This window comes from Dermacentor albipictus, chromosome 1 (genome assembly GCF_038994185.2).
Source record: "Dermacentor albipictus isolate Rhodes 1998 colony chromosome 1, USDA_Dalb.pri_finalv2, whole genome shotgun sequence".
Classification (NCBI taxonomy): Eukaryota; Metazoa; Arthropoda; class Arachnida; order Ixodida; family Ixodidae; genus Dermacentor; species Dermacentor albipictus.
This window is the reverse complement of record NC_091821.1, coordinates 159,344,453-159,361,659: the sequence shown is the minus strand read 5'-3', so window position 1 is coordinate 159,361,659 and position 17,207 is coordinate 159,344,453. Positions and strand designations below refer to the sequence as shown.

The following is a 17,207-nucleotide window of genomic DNA, read 5'->3' as shown; positions in this document are numbered from 1 at the left end:
GCTTCACTTTAGAAAGCTCTGCTTTAAAACAGGACAAGAAAGAAAAACCTACAGAATGCTGATATGCGTATGGCAAAATATATCAGGGAGGGGGGTGCTGGGCTTGGGAAGCTAAGAAACTGCCACAACACACAGGTGGGAGGGCAGGTAGGTGAATGGCCTTGAAGTCCATGCAGAAACAGAAATATAGGAATGTCAGTAGCCGCCGCGCCGTTGAACAAACCGGTGAATGTTGAAGAGTGTGACAGTGACTAACGGAAAAGAATTTTAAGAAGGGGAGTGGAGGGATAGAAATGAGGACACGGGGATGTGTATAAAAGGTGTCAAGAAGGAAGTTGGCAGATAATTATGGACATAGGGAGAGTGTCTCGTCACTGCCCGATCGCTCAACACCAGCCATCTGTGGCCAGTCACCTAGCTGAGGCTCACCTTCCCCGTCTTAATATGTGCTGCTAACAAGATCTAGCTGGAAAACAACAGTGATCACTGTTACCTGGGCTGCAACAAGTCTGGCCTACAAACGAGAAGAGGCATAATATTATGCTGTCCTGTTTTTGTTTTTTGTATGGGGATGTCTTTAGCGCTGTTTGGTTTTCCAAGTCATCTACTAGCTAGGTCATCAACATATCTTATATAAATGCATCAATTTGTAAACAAAATTTTAGTTTTTTTAATATCATCGTTTTTAAAGATAACATAAGGATGATAGCATATTTTGATGTGAAGTGGCTACAAAACTTGCATCCTCATTGTTAAAGCATTCTTGTCGGGAATGTTTAGAGTTTGTCTTTGCATGATGTCCAACCCTCCACACACGCACATAGAGAGAGAGAGAGAGAGGTGAAGGAGGTGGAGGAGTGGTAATTGTCCACTGACAACCCCCCATTTTCCGAAATAAATTTCTGACTACACCACTGGAACTGTTCACTGAAGTACACGTCATGCAACTTCAAGAAACCACATCATTGAGGCAACGTTCCTTGAAGAATGGCTGGTGTGTGAGAGCACATTGTGTGTAAATGAGGCTGAGCTGTGATATCATAAGTGTAGTAGGCGTTACCCAAAAAAAGGTAGCAAAATACATTACTCATTATGTTCAAATAAAAGAAGTATATTACTGCTCTACTTTAGCTACAAATTAAGGTAACACACCACCATTACCACCAGATTTTTAGGCACTATCAATATAGGTTTTACGCACCTAAAAAAGGCAGTTAAAACCTCATTTTAGGCACGATGCAAGCCCAGATAGGCACTATAAGATGTTCACAATACACAACCTGTTTTATGTATCGAATGTGTGTAGCCCATTTGTAACGTAAGAAACTGACGTGTAGCATTCAGTTATGAAATTTGAAAGGCAGCAGCCTGTATTGTGCAAGCCATTGCTTTACAGGAATTTGTTGGGCAGACGAGAGACCGCTTTTTTGTTAACACACATACTGCTCATGCTTAATACATTCGTTCTGAAACTATGAGCAGGTATAGTCTCTGTTTATTAGCCAAGCTTCTCTGCTTACACTTGCGCATAAAGTGGAGCAAGCACAAGAAATAAAAGAAAGTACAGTTGCAGCTGAGCAATTACTCAAAAAAGATAAAATCCATGCCTAATGGAATGAAATCTACAAATGTTCCAGTAAAAAAGAAGCAAGCATTGAATAGCATACATTTACAAATCTTCGTAAAATTGTAAGAACAGTAACAAATGATAATCATCTGTAGGTTTTTCAATTCAAGGTTGTGCCTGTTCTTACTCAGATTGAGCTGGCCAAATGAAATTGAGTGTGCAAAATTTAATGTGGTGAATGGATTTTTTGTATTTTTGTATGTTTGATAGCGTCACACACTCTAGGATTTTTAAGTGTTCACTTGTAAGAACTTCGAAAAGTTCTTTGAGCATAAAAAATAGATGTTTCTTGTGTAAGGGAAAGAACAACATTGCACACACATTTTTGACAGCTGCTGACAATCATGTGATGACTCAGGAACTGTACTCTTTCCTAAAGGGACACTTATTTAAACGATTTTGATGATATTGTACAAATGTACTGAGCCAGTAGGTTAGGCCCTTATTTATTTATTTATTTGTACATACTGCAGCCCTATTGGGCTATTACAGGAGTGTGTATGAAAAGCAGAACAATGACAAATAACAAAGGCAATATGAACATTACAGACTTAATGAAAATAACTACCTATTCAATTGTTGCTAAAGATAAGTTTAAAGGCAGAGAACGATTATTACCAAGCAAAAAATTCCAATATTCAATAACACTGGGAAAGAAACTGTATTTAAATGTGTCTGTACGGGCAAAATAAGGTGCAATGTGTAGGTGATGGTAACTACTAGTATTGGATGGCTTAGCAGGAGTTAGATAATTATCTGATGAAATCCGGCAGGAGGAGTTAATAATGCAATGCAGAAGCTTGAGCGACTCCGGCCATCGGCGATCGGAGAGCGGTTGCAATCCTAGGGATAGAAGCGCTGCGGAAGGTGAAAAATCTCTATCGAACCTATGGCATATGAAGTGAATCACTTTCTTTTGGATGGCCTCGATTTGATTAATGTCACATTGCTTGTGCGGATTCCAGACAGGAGAAGCATATTCTAGTAAATGTCTGATTAGAGATTTATACATCAATAGTTAAGTATCCCTTGGGGCCGTGGTCAATGTGCAGTGCAGATAGCCTAACTTTTTCAGTGCCTTTGAGGTTATTAAATCTGTGTGTTTGGACAAAGACATTCAGGGTATGAAAACAAGACCAAGGTATTTGGTATGATCAGTAAGGTATGATCATTAATTTACACATTTAAGTGCTCCACGTAAGGTGTGTCATTTATTACAGGGTTTTAAAATGTGCATTGCTACCGATTACAGTGGCACCACTCCCCTGAGTTTTCAGCCGCCCCCTCCCAACTGACATTGTTAGCCCAATTAACATCAGTTCGGTGAGCTATTTGATTGGCTAGCCTGGTCACGTCATCAATAACATTTCAAACTTTATGGTGAACAAATGTTGTTTGTAATAGTTGGAATGTTGGTTAATTTGTTTCTATAAAAAAGTAACGGAAAGAGAATACACAACGGCAATTTATCACTACACTCAAGCACTTCCAACACATAGCAAGTGTCGTCTGCTTGTGTTACAATGTTCTTCATGTTGACGCGAGCTGCGCCAGTCAGAGCTGGTCTCAAACTCTTTTTGCGAGCACCATGGATCGCCCCTGTTACATTGTGGGCTGCAAATCTAGTGATCGGCAACATCTCAAGCTGTGACATCGACTGCCTTTGCAAGGCAACATGCAAGCAGAGTGGTTGCAGTGCATCAGGCTATTGGTATCCGATCAGTGCCAGCATCTACGCGTTTGCGGATGTCACTTCATGCCGGAGGATTACTGCCACAATAGAGAGTTTTAGAGTGTCCAGTATTCAGGTAAATGCAGGCGCAAGTGGACTGGGCGTTTCACTGGGCGAGTGGAGAAACGAGCATGAAATGTCTGCGTGGTGCTGCCACCTGGTGACACAGAGCTCAACCAGAGAACCACAGAAGTAATTTAGCAGTAACTAAGTGTATTCTACTTTGCTGCTGGTGAAAAGTTTTGGCAGGGTTGTAATCGGGAGCACATTGTCTTTTTGAATGTTTAAAATGTTCTGCACTTGCTTACAACAATACAGTGCAGTCCACTTATAGTGATACCACATATAACGATATATCGGTTATAACGATGGGTCAAAGTAACAGTGTCATTTTATGCATTAGGTCTATAGGGGGAAAAAAAACATGTATAACTATATGTTATCCACTGCATATCAGATATAACGATCAACATTTTGCCGTCAGGACAGCGTTTGCCATGCAGAATAATCGTGGCATTTGCGTTGCTTGGTTTCCCTGAAACGAACGATGCCGAGATGGAGTGATGTTCATCTACGCGAGTTCGTATCTGCTGCCATTACCACCCTGCCCATACCGCCCACGCACCGGAGAGCATCATGACTTGTAAGTAAGTAAGTAAGCAAGTAAGCAAGTAAGCAAATAAGTAAGTAAGTAAAGTAAGTAAGTAAGTAAGTAAGTAAGTAAGTAAGTAAGTAAGTAAGTAAGTAAGTAAGTAACTAAAGTAAGTAAGTAAGTAAGTAAGTAAGTGGTCCTGATCCCTTTTGACTCAAGGCAGGCGTTTGTCAACGTCACAGGAGATGTTGAAAGCACGAAAAGGAAAGTAAGGAGAGAAAGAAAATAAAACACAGTTTTGTCACAATCACAGTCTGTGAGGCCGTCTGTTTGGTCCAGTTCATTGCAGTCTAGGCTCCATTTGCCTCGGATTTCACCAAAGCCATGACGATCCAATCTGCCAGCCATGCCGGTTCAAGTCAGCGCGTCCGAGCCGCATCGATGCTTGGTCGGCCGTGATCTGTTGTAGTTGCTCGTGTAGCTAAGGTGGTCGGCGTCGGTGGCCGTTCGCTGTGACTGGGTGGCTCTAGCCGGGCGATATCTGTCTGGGGTTTTCCTCCAGATTTTCAGCTCACCTGCCCAGTCATTCCCACTGTTCTAGCCGGATCTTTGTAGTTTCGGCGCGTGCAGTTCAGTCCTCCTCGGTGAAACCAGTCAGCGCCAGGCTCTCGGCCAGGGGGCATGATCGGGGATCTGCGGGAAGTCTTGGACATTGTTGTAGCATGTTGAGAAAGGTTTCTTCTGGTGAACCACACAAGCGGCACGTCGAAACCACGCCAAATCGTTCGTGGCGGCGTTGGTTTGTGAGGAGAGCACCAGTGCGGGCTTGAAACAGCAGGGCGCTGCCTCTATCTCCTCGGTAGTGGGGTGATGGGCATGGTTCCGGCTTGTGGTGGTAATGTAGTGCCAGGCTTCGCTTTTTTGCTACTGTTGTGCACCAAATTGTTTTTTCAGTATCATTGATTTCCTTGATGACTGCCTTGCGCCACTCTGCCTCTGTCTTAGTGTTGTGGTGTTTTGAATTTTGGCTGTATTTCGTGTCTAGAGACGTGTATTTCTGAATCCAAGCCGTCTTGATGTTTTTATATCTTGGGTATAGGTACATTCTGTGACTGTAATTTGTGTTTGCCATGAATTTGAGTCTGCTGGCGTATTGTAATTTGGACCTCGCCTCCCTTGCCTTGTGTGAGGACCAACTCATTTCCACGCTTACTGCTGCATTTGCAGTGGCTATGCTTCCTCCTAGCAGCCAGCGGCCTAGTTCTATTTGGTGATGCTCCAGGCATTTTATGGTTTCACTGGAGTAGGCCAGCACATCGTCTGCGGATGTTGTCGCTGGTGCTGCTACTCTCTTCCACAGTGTGCATTCGACAGTGTAGGGGTTGTGTGAATGTCTGGCCAAGTGCCAGATGCGGCCTTTGAGGTGATAGAATTTTTTTACTAATGCGTTTTTATGCGGATTCAGAAAATTTGATTGTTCGCTGAGAGTTACGCCGAGGTATTTGTATTCCGATGTTTTTTGATGAGGTACCCTTCGAGGGCGAATTCGTCGCTAGTTGCTTGTATTTATTCCCATCCACTGCGTTTTGTCAGTGTTGAACCTTAGCTGGTCGTTTTCTGTAACTTGGGAGCAGATGTCGAACTGGTGTTGGAGGTCAGCTGCTGATTCTGCTAGCAGCACAATATCGTCAGCGAATGCCAGACATGAAATTTTGGTGTATTCCTCTTGCTGGTCAGTCATTATCGTGGACAGGTGGAGGCCTGGTCCCTCATTGTCTAATGTTTGGAGGAGTTGTGTGATGTGTATGTTAAATAATGTTGGGGACAACGGGCATCCTTGTTTTAGCCGTACCTTTTGCTCGACTTTCAACCTTAGTTTTTGTAGTACACTGGTGTGCAATCCGTGTGTAGGTTCTTGAGCAGGTCTATGCTTTTACAATCTAGTCCAATGCTCAGTAGCTTTTGCCAAAGCCTCGAGTGGGGAACACCATCAGAGGCTCTTTCCATATCAAGGAAAGCCAGATATAGCACTGATTTTTCCTTATTTTTCATCCTCATAGTTTGGGTGAAAGTGAATATATGGTCATTTGTCCTGTGGTTTGGTCTGAAGCCGTTTTGAGACTCTGTGAATGTTATTTGATTCACAGCACTTTTGTAGTCTTCGGTTGAAAATTGTGTTGTACAGCTTTTGTACATTGCTCAGTATAGATATCGGGCAGTAGGGATTTAGTTGTTCAATTGGTTTTCCTTTGCCCTTGTGTATGAGGGTCACTTTTGCCTCTTTTCATGCTGGTGGGATTTGACCCGAATCAAGGATGCTGTTGAAGTAGTGTTGTAGTCCCTCTCTTGCTTTTGTCTTTAGTGCTTTTAGGAATTCGTTGGGGATATTATTGGGGCTTACTGCTTTTTGGTTTTTAAGATCGCTGATGCTTCGTTTCAGTTCTGTTGTGAATATTGGGTTCAGTATGCTATGTTCTTTTTTTGTTCTCTTCATCTCATCAGTTGTGTGTTTAAGGGTTGTGGTTTGTGATCTTGTGGATTGTCTTGGAGTGTTTTGAACAGTGATGTCAGGTATGTTTCCATCTCTTACTCTGTTTTCAAGACAAGTCCGGAGGAAGTGTGTAGAGCAGTTGTTTTTGTTGTGGTCTCGTTTGGTTCCAGGGAGTCTATATACATCCAGAACCTTTGACTCTAATGTTTTCGTTCCTTTATTATATGGCTTTCTTGTTGCTTGAAGGTGGTGTCGACTTTTTGCTACCAAGTGTTTAACCTTTTGTTTCTGGTTTAAATAGGTTTGCTATGCATTGGCTTTTTCCGTGGTTTCCTTTGCATTTGTATGGCGGTGTAGTCTGGAGAGTCTTTTGCGTTTTTATATTTCTTTAAATTCCTTGGCGAACCAGGGTGTAGGCCACGTTCGAGTCATCCCTTTTGTCTTGCGAAGAGTTTTATCTGCCATTTGTAGACATTGTTCTATGAATGCTTCATAGGTCTGGGTGTTTTCTATTTTTTCTTCTAGCTGTGATGTGAACTTTTCCAATTTGTCGTTGTCTCTCATCTTCCAGTGTCTTGCTGTGTGTGTTGTATTTTTGTTTTGTGTGCGAGGTGCAGGGGTACCTAGAAGTATTTTAATTCTATTGTGGTCGCTACCACAACTGTCTGTTTTGTCTTCATCAATGTGCATAGATTTTATTTGAATGTGTGGTGCAGTGGCGTAGTTGTTGTATAACACATAGTCAATGGCTGATTTTTGAGTGTGTCGTGTCCATGTGTAGGTGCCTTGGCAGATTGGGTCTAGCTTTGCTATGGACAGGTGGCATTCTTCCACTAGTTTGTAGAAGCCCATTGCATCCCTTTCTTTGCCTTCAAGGTCCATTATATGGCAGTTGAAGTCACCCAGGAGGGAAACAGGGTGTCCACCGTATTTTTGTTGGATATCCTTAGTGATGCATTCATGTATTTTTCTATTCCATTTGTCTTCTTCAGATGTTGTAGCCATGTATATCACACATAGATATATGCTGCGTTTCTCTATTTCTAATTTTACCCACATGTGTTCTTGGAAGTTTTGGTCCTCTCCAGTATAGATTTTCTGGGTGGCTTGCGCAAGGAATCTGACTCCTCCTCCACGTTTGGTGCCCCCTTTTCTATTTTGGCCATACCATTCTAGACTGTTGTGTCTATAGGGCTTCTCGTCATCTCTAAGGTGTGGTTCAGTCAGCGCATATAAATCAATTTTTTGCTGGCTGATTTGACATTGAACTTCTTCCCATTTCAGGCTGCTACCACCTTGCATGTTTAGTAGGCAGATGGATAGGTTCTTTTGTTTGTCTCCTGGTTTTATTTTGTGTTTTCTTTTCGGGTACAGTCAGTGTTGTTTAGATTTTGTCGGGGGATTGTGATTCTGCGTGTTGTCCTGGCTAACTCGATCCTCTTCTGTCTGGTTTACAGGCGACTTCATGTTCGGCCAAGTGTTACCGTCTTCATCTTGAGTAGTCTGTTGGCTGTGTTCTATTCTGTTGTCCTTTTGTATCTGTGAGGCTAGCGGCAAGAAATTTTGTTGTTTGGCTTTAATGAGGCATTTTACCAGTGGCGTCTTGTTTGGCCTAGTTGGCCAAGTGCTGTTTACATGGCTTTCAATAGTGTCCTCACTGCCCTCTGGTCTGTACTGTTGGGGTGTCTGCGGTTTTGTGATGTTATTGTGTGTTTGCAGGAGTTGTTTCCTAAAAAAAGGAGTTATTTTTTGGTGTAGTAGGCAGCTTACACGGTCTCCTGCTGCTTCAGTATAGTGGATTTTATTGAGGATGTCTTCGTTGAGGTCATCCCCTGTGGCTATAAATTCTACTCTGGGACCAAGTGAGGCACATACATTGTTGATTTGTTGGTTCCATTTGCAACAAGCTGCTTCTGCTTGGTGGCCTCGTGACTTCGGTTCTGGAATGGTACTTATAATGTAGTGGTGTTGGGGTGCCTTTTTACTCCAGGATGCTAATTTCTCTGTGAGCTGTTCAATGGACCTTTCAAATCCTGTGTCACATAGTGCATCAACAGTACCAACGTGTATTACTAGTTGGAAGTCTGGTGTGTGAGGAGTCTGCGCGTGCAATTTCTCCTTCAGCTCGAAGAAGTGTTTCGTGCGTAGTTGCTCCTGATTTGGTGGTTATACAGAGCCTCTGGTCATTTTCTCGTAAAGGTTTTTTCAGTTGATGAGCATTTTAGTCGCCAAGCACCACTGTCTGGTAATGCTGGGGTGGGCTGTTGCTAATGTTGAATTCCAATGGCGGAGTCGGAGCAAGTTTTTCTGCTCGTTTCGGAGCAACTTTGTTCCAATGACAGAGTGAGGGCTGGAGTAAGGTGTTCCAATGAGAGAGTCGGAGGGGATTCAAAGCGGGAGTCACTCTGTGGAGCAGAAAAAGATGCTCCGCCAAAATCGGCGGAGTGGACCGGAACTCTGCGTGACGGATTTCCTTTACTACGTTTGTCTGCCGGGAGGCGCCACCGGTCACGACTCGCGAGGAAGCAAAAGCTGTTGCATGCTTGGTGAGATATACATTCCGCACTTTAAAAAACAAAAATAAAAAAAACCTGGTGAACAGCGCTGAAGAGACAAGTGACCGGTGCGGCGGTGCTGGGAGCAAACAGCGGAAGGAAATAACAACACGCAAGGCATCCTGGGTAACTCGGAGATAGAAGTTCCGCTTCCGCCTTGCTCCGGCGGCGCAGGTTGTGTTCCACTCGCGGATTTGGAGCCGTTGCTCTGCGCCAGAGTCGAGTGCTCGCTCGCAGAGTCCGTCGGCTGCTCCGACTCTGCCATTGGAATTCAACATAAGTTGCTTTTCTGACTGTTTCATCTCCATCACCACAAGATGGCGCCAGCTGCTTCACGTTTTTGAACCTCGTGCGTCACCCACAATCGCACTGAAAGAGAGAGAGAGGGGAAAAAAAGAAAAGTGAAAAGCAAAGCGGTGCGGTGGTGCCCGTCCCACTCCCTCTCGCAGCAAGCGTGATAGTAGCTTCACAGCATGTTCACAGCTGAAGCCACTGAAGCAGCGGACAGCCCAGTTCGAAGATGGTGCCGACAAAGCTGTGTCTGTCGCTTGACACGAAGATTAAAATTTTGCAGGATTTTCGATGTGGTTTCAAGGTGAGCGCTCTCATGAATAAATATGAGCTTGCTCAGGTGACAATGTCAACAATTCTTAAAACCGGGAGCACCGTGATAGTAAAGTGGTCATGCCGATTAGCAGAAAAGGGTTAGGGACCCTTTGTACGCCGATGTGGAAGACCTTCTACCACCGTGGTGGAAGAGTCGCTTTACCAGTGGTGTATCATAACCCGCGTGCATAATGTGCCAATCAGTGCGCCAGTACTTGCTGCCAAAGCGAAACACTTCACTTTTCTTCTGGGCCGGCCAAATTTTGAACCTGGAGGAGGCTGGATTCAGCGTTTTGAAGAGCGGCATGGCATCGTTTATAAAAACGTGGTAGGGAAACGGCGTCCATGGATATGCAGGCGAAGCAGCAGTGGCTACTGACAAAGCTGCCTGGTGTGCTGAAGCATTACGCGGACAAGGATATTTACAACTGTGACGAAACTGTTCTTTTGTTTCAAATGTTGAAGACGCACGCTTTTAAAGGAGATGCATGCCCCGATGGGAAACGCTCTAAAGTTAGGGTGACTTGTAATGATTGGGGTCGGGCATGAAATAGATGGTAGCTGGCCCATGCCGTCATCCAACTAATCCACGCTGAAGACATTGTTGAAGGGAGAGACTTGTTCTCATCGAGAACGAGGAATATGGGATTTAATTACAGTATCTACATGAGAACGTTATAGTTCATCAGTCTAACATGACTGAAAGAGGAATGCACCCTGAGGAGCTGCCAACGGCTCCTTAAATACACTCCGTCCTCCCTAGATCTCTAGGTGAGGGAAAATGGCAGTTCACCATTGACCAATTTGGAGCGGCCAAAGTAATCATAGCCGACCTGCCTTTGAGGGGTAGGGTTTACACACTCACTTCAGAGCAGGTTTCACTGACCACTCCGAGGTGAGAGGGTTCTCGCAGACACGGTGCTGCCCCGAGCAGGCACCTCTTTATCCCAGAGTCGACTCCGCAGTCAGTGACCGCCGCGTCTGTCCATTGACTGACGACTTCTAAGCTGCGTAAGACGGCACCGCAAAATATCTTCCAGGAGCTCCCCTGCTCCAAACAGATTGTGCCGGGGACGGCGTACACACTAACAATGCTTGCTCCGCCGCCCGCCCTTAGACATGGTGGCGCCGTTGGGCTGCGGACTGACATATTGTTGTCCTTTCAAAATGAGTCGCCGCCGCAGCCATGGTGGCGCCGATGTCCTGTTGACTTGGCGGTCGCTTCTCCGTAGATCGCCTGTCCCGCTGCTGCGGTGGACTGTGATAAATTTTAGGTCGGTACCTCTGCAGGCCGTTAGTAACAGCTCCTCCATGGCCCAGAAAATCTCGACTGGCCAGTGCTGACAACCGCTGGGCAGTGTTAGATAAGGGACCTTTTTCTGAGCCTACTTCGAGTTCCCCAGACCACATCGAATCGCACCACAGCTAATTAAGGAGAGTAGAAGCACGGATGCCACATTCCTGAGGCACGACACGTGCAAACAAGTTGGCGGACCCCACTTCGTGTGCAGCCGGTGGAGCTATTCACTGCTTGGCTCTTCCCAAAAGTAAAGCGAGAGCCTGGCACTGTTCCAGGTAACGTGAGTCCCAAAGCAAGACGGCTGTGATGTACCGGGAAGGCCTGGCAGCGTCGCCCCCATCCGCCTTTGAAGAGGGCATTTGCAAGCCAGCGAGGCAATACCGCAGGGAGAAGAAAGCCCTCGGGCAATATGGGCCCAAGCGTCGTCCCCGTCTGCCCATTGTGACGGCGCATTGCAAGTCAGCAAGGCAAGACCGCAGGGGGACCAAGCAGCAACTCTCTTCGCTTGGTGTGACTCCATCGCACGGGCACTTACCATTGGCCAAAAATGGCATCACCTGAGCGCGCTCTCCCATTGGCCAAACGTGACGTGTCTTATCGACACTGAAGGGCTTAAAAGACGCAGACCGAGAGCAGCAGAAGAGCATTGCTAGAGCATTCCTAGAGCATCCCTTGATTCATCTCTCTTGAACTTCTTGCGATGGGCCGCAGCGTCCGAGTTGCTGCCGGACTGTAATGACCTTAAGACTGTTAATGGACGCTCACTGTAAATAATGTAAATAAACCTCGCAAGTTTTTCATCCCGATGTCCTCTTCAACTCCTACAGCAGGAAGAGAATGGTTGGTGGCAATGAGGGGGATGCCTTAGCTTGCAGCGATCAGCTGTGAAATGATGACATCACCCCGAAACATCCAACAAGGACAGGCAACTGCAAAACGAACCCCACAACACGGCTTTGTGCCGAAATTATGTATCCTGGATCTCACTTTAGACCCGCTGGGCTTCAAAGAAAACATAAGTGCAGAAAGAAAAAATGCTGCATTTCGCTACGCCAATTCGGAAGGGATTTCATGCTGACAAATTGAGCAATCATGGATGGAGTCCTGCTAAATGAGAGGGAATCTTCTTGGCTTAACAAAATTAACAATAACAAACTCAAAATTTAGGTGGGATCCCTAAATGCAGAATTCAAATTAGCCTGCTCAAATCATCCGCATTGCTATGCAACTTTCCTTCTTATATCTAACGGAGAAGTTGTACTCTTGGAGAGTGAGGCTCCATCGGAGCAAGCGGCCATTTTTGTGTGACATTTGATTGAGCCACGCCAGAGGACAGTGGTCGGCCTCGAAGATGAACCTCGCTCTGTACAAGTAACACGACAATTTCTGTGCTGCCCAAACTAAACAAGCACATTACTCCTCCGAAGCACTGTAGGCTACCTCTCTTACAGTTAGTTTACGGCTGGCATTTTCTGAAAGGGGAACTTGCTAGTATCCCCGCACGAGATCTATAGTTGAAATGTATTTAGCAGCGCCAACTCTTTCTCTTACATCTCTCTTAACATTCTTAGTGGAGAACGGAGTGTCCTCCCACACACTAGTTCTGCTGGCGAGAACCCTGTAGCCTCATGAGGAACCATTCGCAATGCAAACAAAGTGGCCGGAAGGCAATTCTCCCAGTCCTCCTTGTGCTCGTAACAGAGAGCCCGCAAAACTCGCTTAAGCACTGAATGCCACCTCTCTACACTATTTGACTGAGGGTAATAGACGGAACTGTGTATCACCTTTACCCCACACTTTTGTAAGAATGTGGAAGTCGGTGCACTGGTGAATACTGACCCTTGATCCGCCTGAATTTTGGCTGGAAACCCAACTCATACGAATACTGTCAAAAGCGCGTCCACTACTTCGGTGGAACTGTGCTCTTTCAGAGGGATTGCTTCTGGAAACTTTGTAGCCGGACACAGCATGGTGAACAAGTACCGGTAACCCGACTTTGTCTTTGGTAGAGGCCCTACCGTGTCTATCGCAAGTCGTCTGAAAGGTTCCGTTATTAAGGGCACTAACTTTAGTGCAGCTTTTCATGTTTCTCCTGGTTTACCCGAGCGCTGGCAGGCGTTGCATGATCTTTCAAAGTTTTCTTTGTCTTTGGAACAGCCAGGCCAGTAGTATTCCATAAGCAATCTTTCCTTTGATTTCTTCATGCCTAGGTGGCCAGACCACCCATTTCCATGATAGAGACTCAAAAGGTCCTCCCTGTACTTGGTAGGTACCACTAACTGATCTATAATCCTACCCTTTCGGTCTCTGTAGTGCCGATACAACATTCCTCCTCTGTCTTGTATCGTCACGTTGCGCCTAGCAATGCCTTTAGCTGTGTGATGTAATTTAGCTAAGCTGCCATCATTCTTTTGCTCGGCTGCCAGTGACCCTCTGTCCACACGTAAGAGCCGATCAAAGTTCTCTGAGGCCGGTGATAGTAACAACCCTGTCTCGCTTGCGAGTGCGTCAGCTGGCTCTGTCTGCAGGCGTGAAAATTGACACCCTAGTGATACGCTCTCATTGAGCTGGTCAGCTGGCAGTGTTTCCTCAACCATTTTTTCATCCCTCAAGCCTAGCTGGGATTCGGTTACTGAAGTTACCTCTTTCGCTACTCCCACTGGAGCAGCTTTTGCATTTTCAGTCGAAAGCAATGCAATTTTATGATCTTGGCCTCGTGTCAACGCCTGTACTACACCCTCTCCCAGTTTAAGCCCTCTGTCCTGCAGTAACTAATCCGACCGATTCGAAAAAATGTAAGGGTACTGCAGCGACAAAAATTTGGAAACTGCAGCCTCGGTCACGAGCTCCCTGAACAGTCCATTGATTTTGACTTTGGCCATGGGCAGACACACGCTGTGTTCTTCTACAACCTGTTTGATCCATGCTACTTCTCTAGTGAAGTCATCTACCGTCACGTCTTACGTGACAGTAGATGAGGACAATGTCCATAGTGGCGGCACTTTCTCGCAGCAGCCGGCATGGCTTCCCATTAACTTGCAGGTCGAGAAGATATGGGCTTAAAAGTTACATATTCTCGTCTTTTTCATCCACGTAAAAGAAAACTACGCTGGGCTTCCTGCAGTTTACAGCAATATGTCCCAGTTTGTGGCATTTATAGCAGCGGATGGGTCTAAAAGATTCAAATTTTCTTTTCTGCTCTTTTTGTACGGTTTCCCCATTTGATTTCTCCTTGCTCTTTTCTTAGGGCTTTTCCTGCACGTCTACAGGCTCCGGTCGTCTAGTCTGCGAACCCTTTTTGAACGGAAATGGTTTCCGCTGTCCATTTCGACCATCCCCATTTCCGTCCTCGGCGTTCAGCTTTCTACGCATTGCGTACTCTTTGGTTAATTCAGCCGCCCTTTCCACAGTGTTTACATTTCCTCTGTCTTGCACCTACAGCTTCACAGATTGTGAGATGTTTTTGTAAAGCTGCTCTAGACACATGCATTCAACAATAATGTCTCTGCTCTCGTACGCTTCCGCGCTTTTCAACCACTCAATTAGGTTGGCCTTAAGCTATATGCAAACTCCCGATATCCCTTGCTATCCTTCTTGCCTGTGCTTCTAAACCCCTGCTGAAAAGCTTCGGCTGAAAGGCGGTACTTCTTCAAAAGACTAGCCTTAAACTTTTGTTGGGCTGGGGACTGACTATTGTTGTCCTTTCAAAACGAGTCGCCACCGCAGCCATGGTGGCACCGATGTCCTGTTGACTCAGCGGTCGCTTCTCCGTAGATCGCCTGCCCCGCAGCTGCGGGTGGCTGGGATAATTTTGTTGGTCGGTACCTCTGCAGGCCGTTCGTAACAGACTGTGTTGCTGTGTGTTAGCATGGATGGAAGCCATCGCCTCAAGCCTTTCATTATCGGGCAATCCAAGAAGCCAGCACGCTTCAAGAATCGGCACATTCCCATCCACTATTGCAGCAATAAGAAGGCGTTGATGACCGGCGAGTTGTTTGAGGAGTGGCTGCTCGAGTTGGGCAGCATAATTGAAAGCCAAGGAAGAAGAGCAGTGTTGCTACTGGACAACTGTAGTGCACTCGGCATTAACCTGAAGCTGACATCGGTCAAATTGATGTTTCTGCCTCCCAACACGACGGTAGGCCTTCAGCCGTTGGACGCTGGCGTGATAGTCAACTTTAAGGCTTTGTATCGGCGGCGCATGCTGGAGTGGCTAATCTTAGTCATTGACCGCACAGCTCCTGGCATGTTGGGCCATGCAGGTGGGCCCCCTGACCTGAAAATCAGCCTTTTGAAGGCTGTGTGCTTCGTCTATGGTGCATGGCATGAAGTGAAGCAGTCCACCATACAAGACTGCTTCAAAAAGGCGGGCTTTGTACACCAGTACGAACAAACCCCCTCCCCTACTGATAGTGAGACCATCACGGCGAATGCCACCAATTCAACCGAGCTCTGGGAGCATGTCTCTACCACGCACGTCGGTGGTGCTTCGATGGAGGAGTTCTTGACTGCAGACAGTGCTGCCTCGTTCTGCAGTGAGATCACTGACGAGGCGATTGCTGAAGGTGTGCTGTCGCAACAGACGGCAATGTTATGCGACGGTGGCGACGGCAGCAGTGACAGTGACGAGATTGACAGTGGCTCCTTGACTGCGACCTCGATGTCCACGAAAGGTGCATTGTTGTCGATTTACTCCTTAATTGATTTTGTGCGTTCCAAAGGATTGCCGCCAGTGTTCGCGCAGCAGCTGGAAGCTGTGCATACCACGGGTTGGGAAGCTGAAACTGCCGCGAAAGCAAGTGCAGAATTCAGATTACTTCAGCGTGCCTAACGCTTGACAGAATCTTTGGCGCTAGAAATAAAGTTTTGTTTTTCACAGCCTACTTTCTACAACATCTATTCTTTAGTGCAAGTGGTGAATTCGGCTTTGGAGCTACAAAAGTACGTCCGACGGCTTTTTGTCTTTTTTTTACGGCAGTCCAGATATAGCTATCATCAGTTATAACAATAATATTTTTTGTAAAGTGGACTGCACTGTAGTAGCTCTGTGCTTGGCTGGTTAAGCTCTGCGCAACTATGTGGCTGCGCCGTGCAGGCTGCTCATTCTGCTCACGTTTATGCTAAAACCCCTTTATCTCAACAGTAGTAGTAAGGAGAGGCTTCAGTTTACGTCTCCGCACACCCGTCAAAATGCCCAGCTCGCCTGCATTTACAGGAATACTGGACACGCTCGGCGCTGCGGCAGAACGCTCGCTTGAACTCGCGCAACTTGCAATCGTCTGTAGCTCTCTTAATATGAGATGGTTCACTTAAATTGTGGCACTAATGTTTTATTGTAGCTGTATCCTATGCATCTACAAAATTTGTCCAAATCATTTCAGGGACCCCTTAGGTGCTTTTTATATATTGCTGACTTTATTCTTCACCATGTGTTTTTCTTATGATCAAACGCTGGAGCAGAAGACCAAATATCTCTTTACATGTACGCTTACATAAAAAATGCAAGGCAGTGCTGCTGGTTTATTGGGAGTTCAGGAGGGGGGGACCGCCATTGGCTGGTTGTTTCCAAAGCCACAAAAGAGTGGAGGAGCCGAAAAAAAGTGGCCTCATAACTGCAGTTGACAGTACTTCCTGTGAACTTTGCACACTTCCACCTAACACATGCACAGTGCACTCTTCCGTCAACAGTCTCTCTTAGATGCAGTCAGTAGTACACATTTGTTAAGTTCCATGTCTTTCTCTCTCAAATAACCGACTGCAGCATAACAAAGTGGCATCCCCCTTTTTAAAGAAAGTGACGTTTAAGGAAGGCTTTTGTTGGAATAGCATAATCAAAGCATAGTTAAGATACACAACGTGAATGCAAGCACAGATGTTGAAGCAAAGCTGAAAAGAGTCCTTTTGGAGGCTCTATTTCTCTGGCCACACTAACCAGTATCTGGTAGCTGGTCACAGGCCCCCACAAGTTCGACTAACATTGTCAATGTAGGTGCCTATTTTCTAACTCACATTGCCATGTGCGTTGCCATTAGTAGCAGTGGCTGCTAATGCTGCTAGGTGTTGTGAAAAAAGGTAGCCAATGTGCTTTCAAAGCAAAAAAATTCTTACGTTCGCTCGAAAGGTAAAGCATTGATTGCGACAGCAATGTATTAGATAACTACAATAAGTATGGTTCGTAGTTTTGTCGGCCACATAAATTGCCGTAAACATTCACTTGCTAAATAATTTAACAAGCATGGTGTCACGCGCTCACAGGCAAACATGAACAGATCTCATTCGATGACCGCAGACACATGATGTCACA

General features: G+C 45.8%; 1 protein-coding gene across 1 annotated transcript in view; it reads left to right on the top strand.

Annotated features, from left to right (window-relative positions):
- Positions 1-17,207, top strand: part of LOC135910990 (protein O-glucosyltransferase 2-like) — a 54,089-nt gene that overhangs the window by 4,110 nt on the left and 32,772 nt on the right. The window lies entirely within an intron of this gene.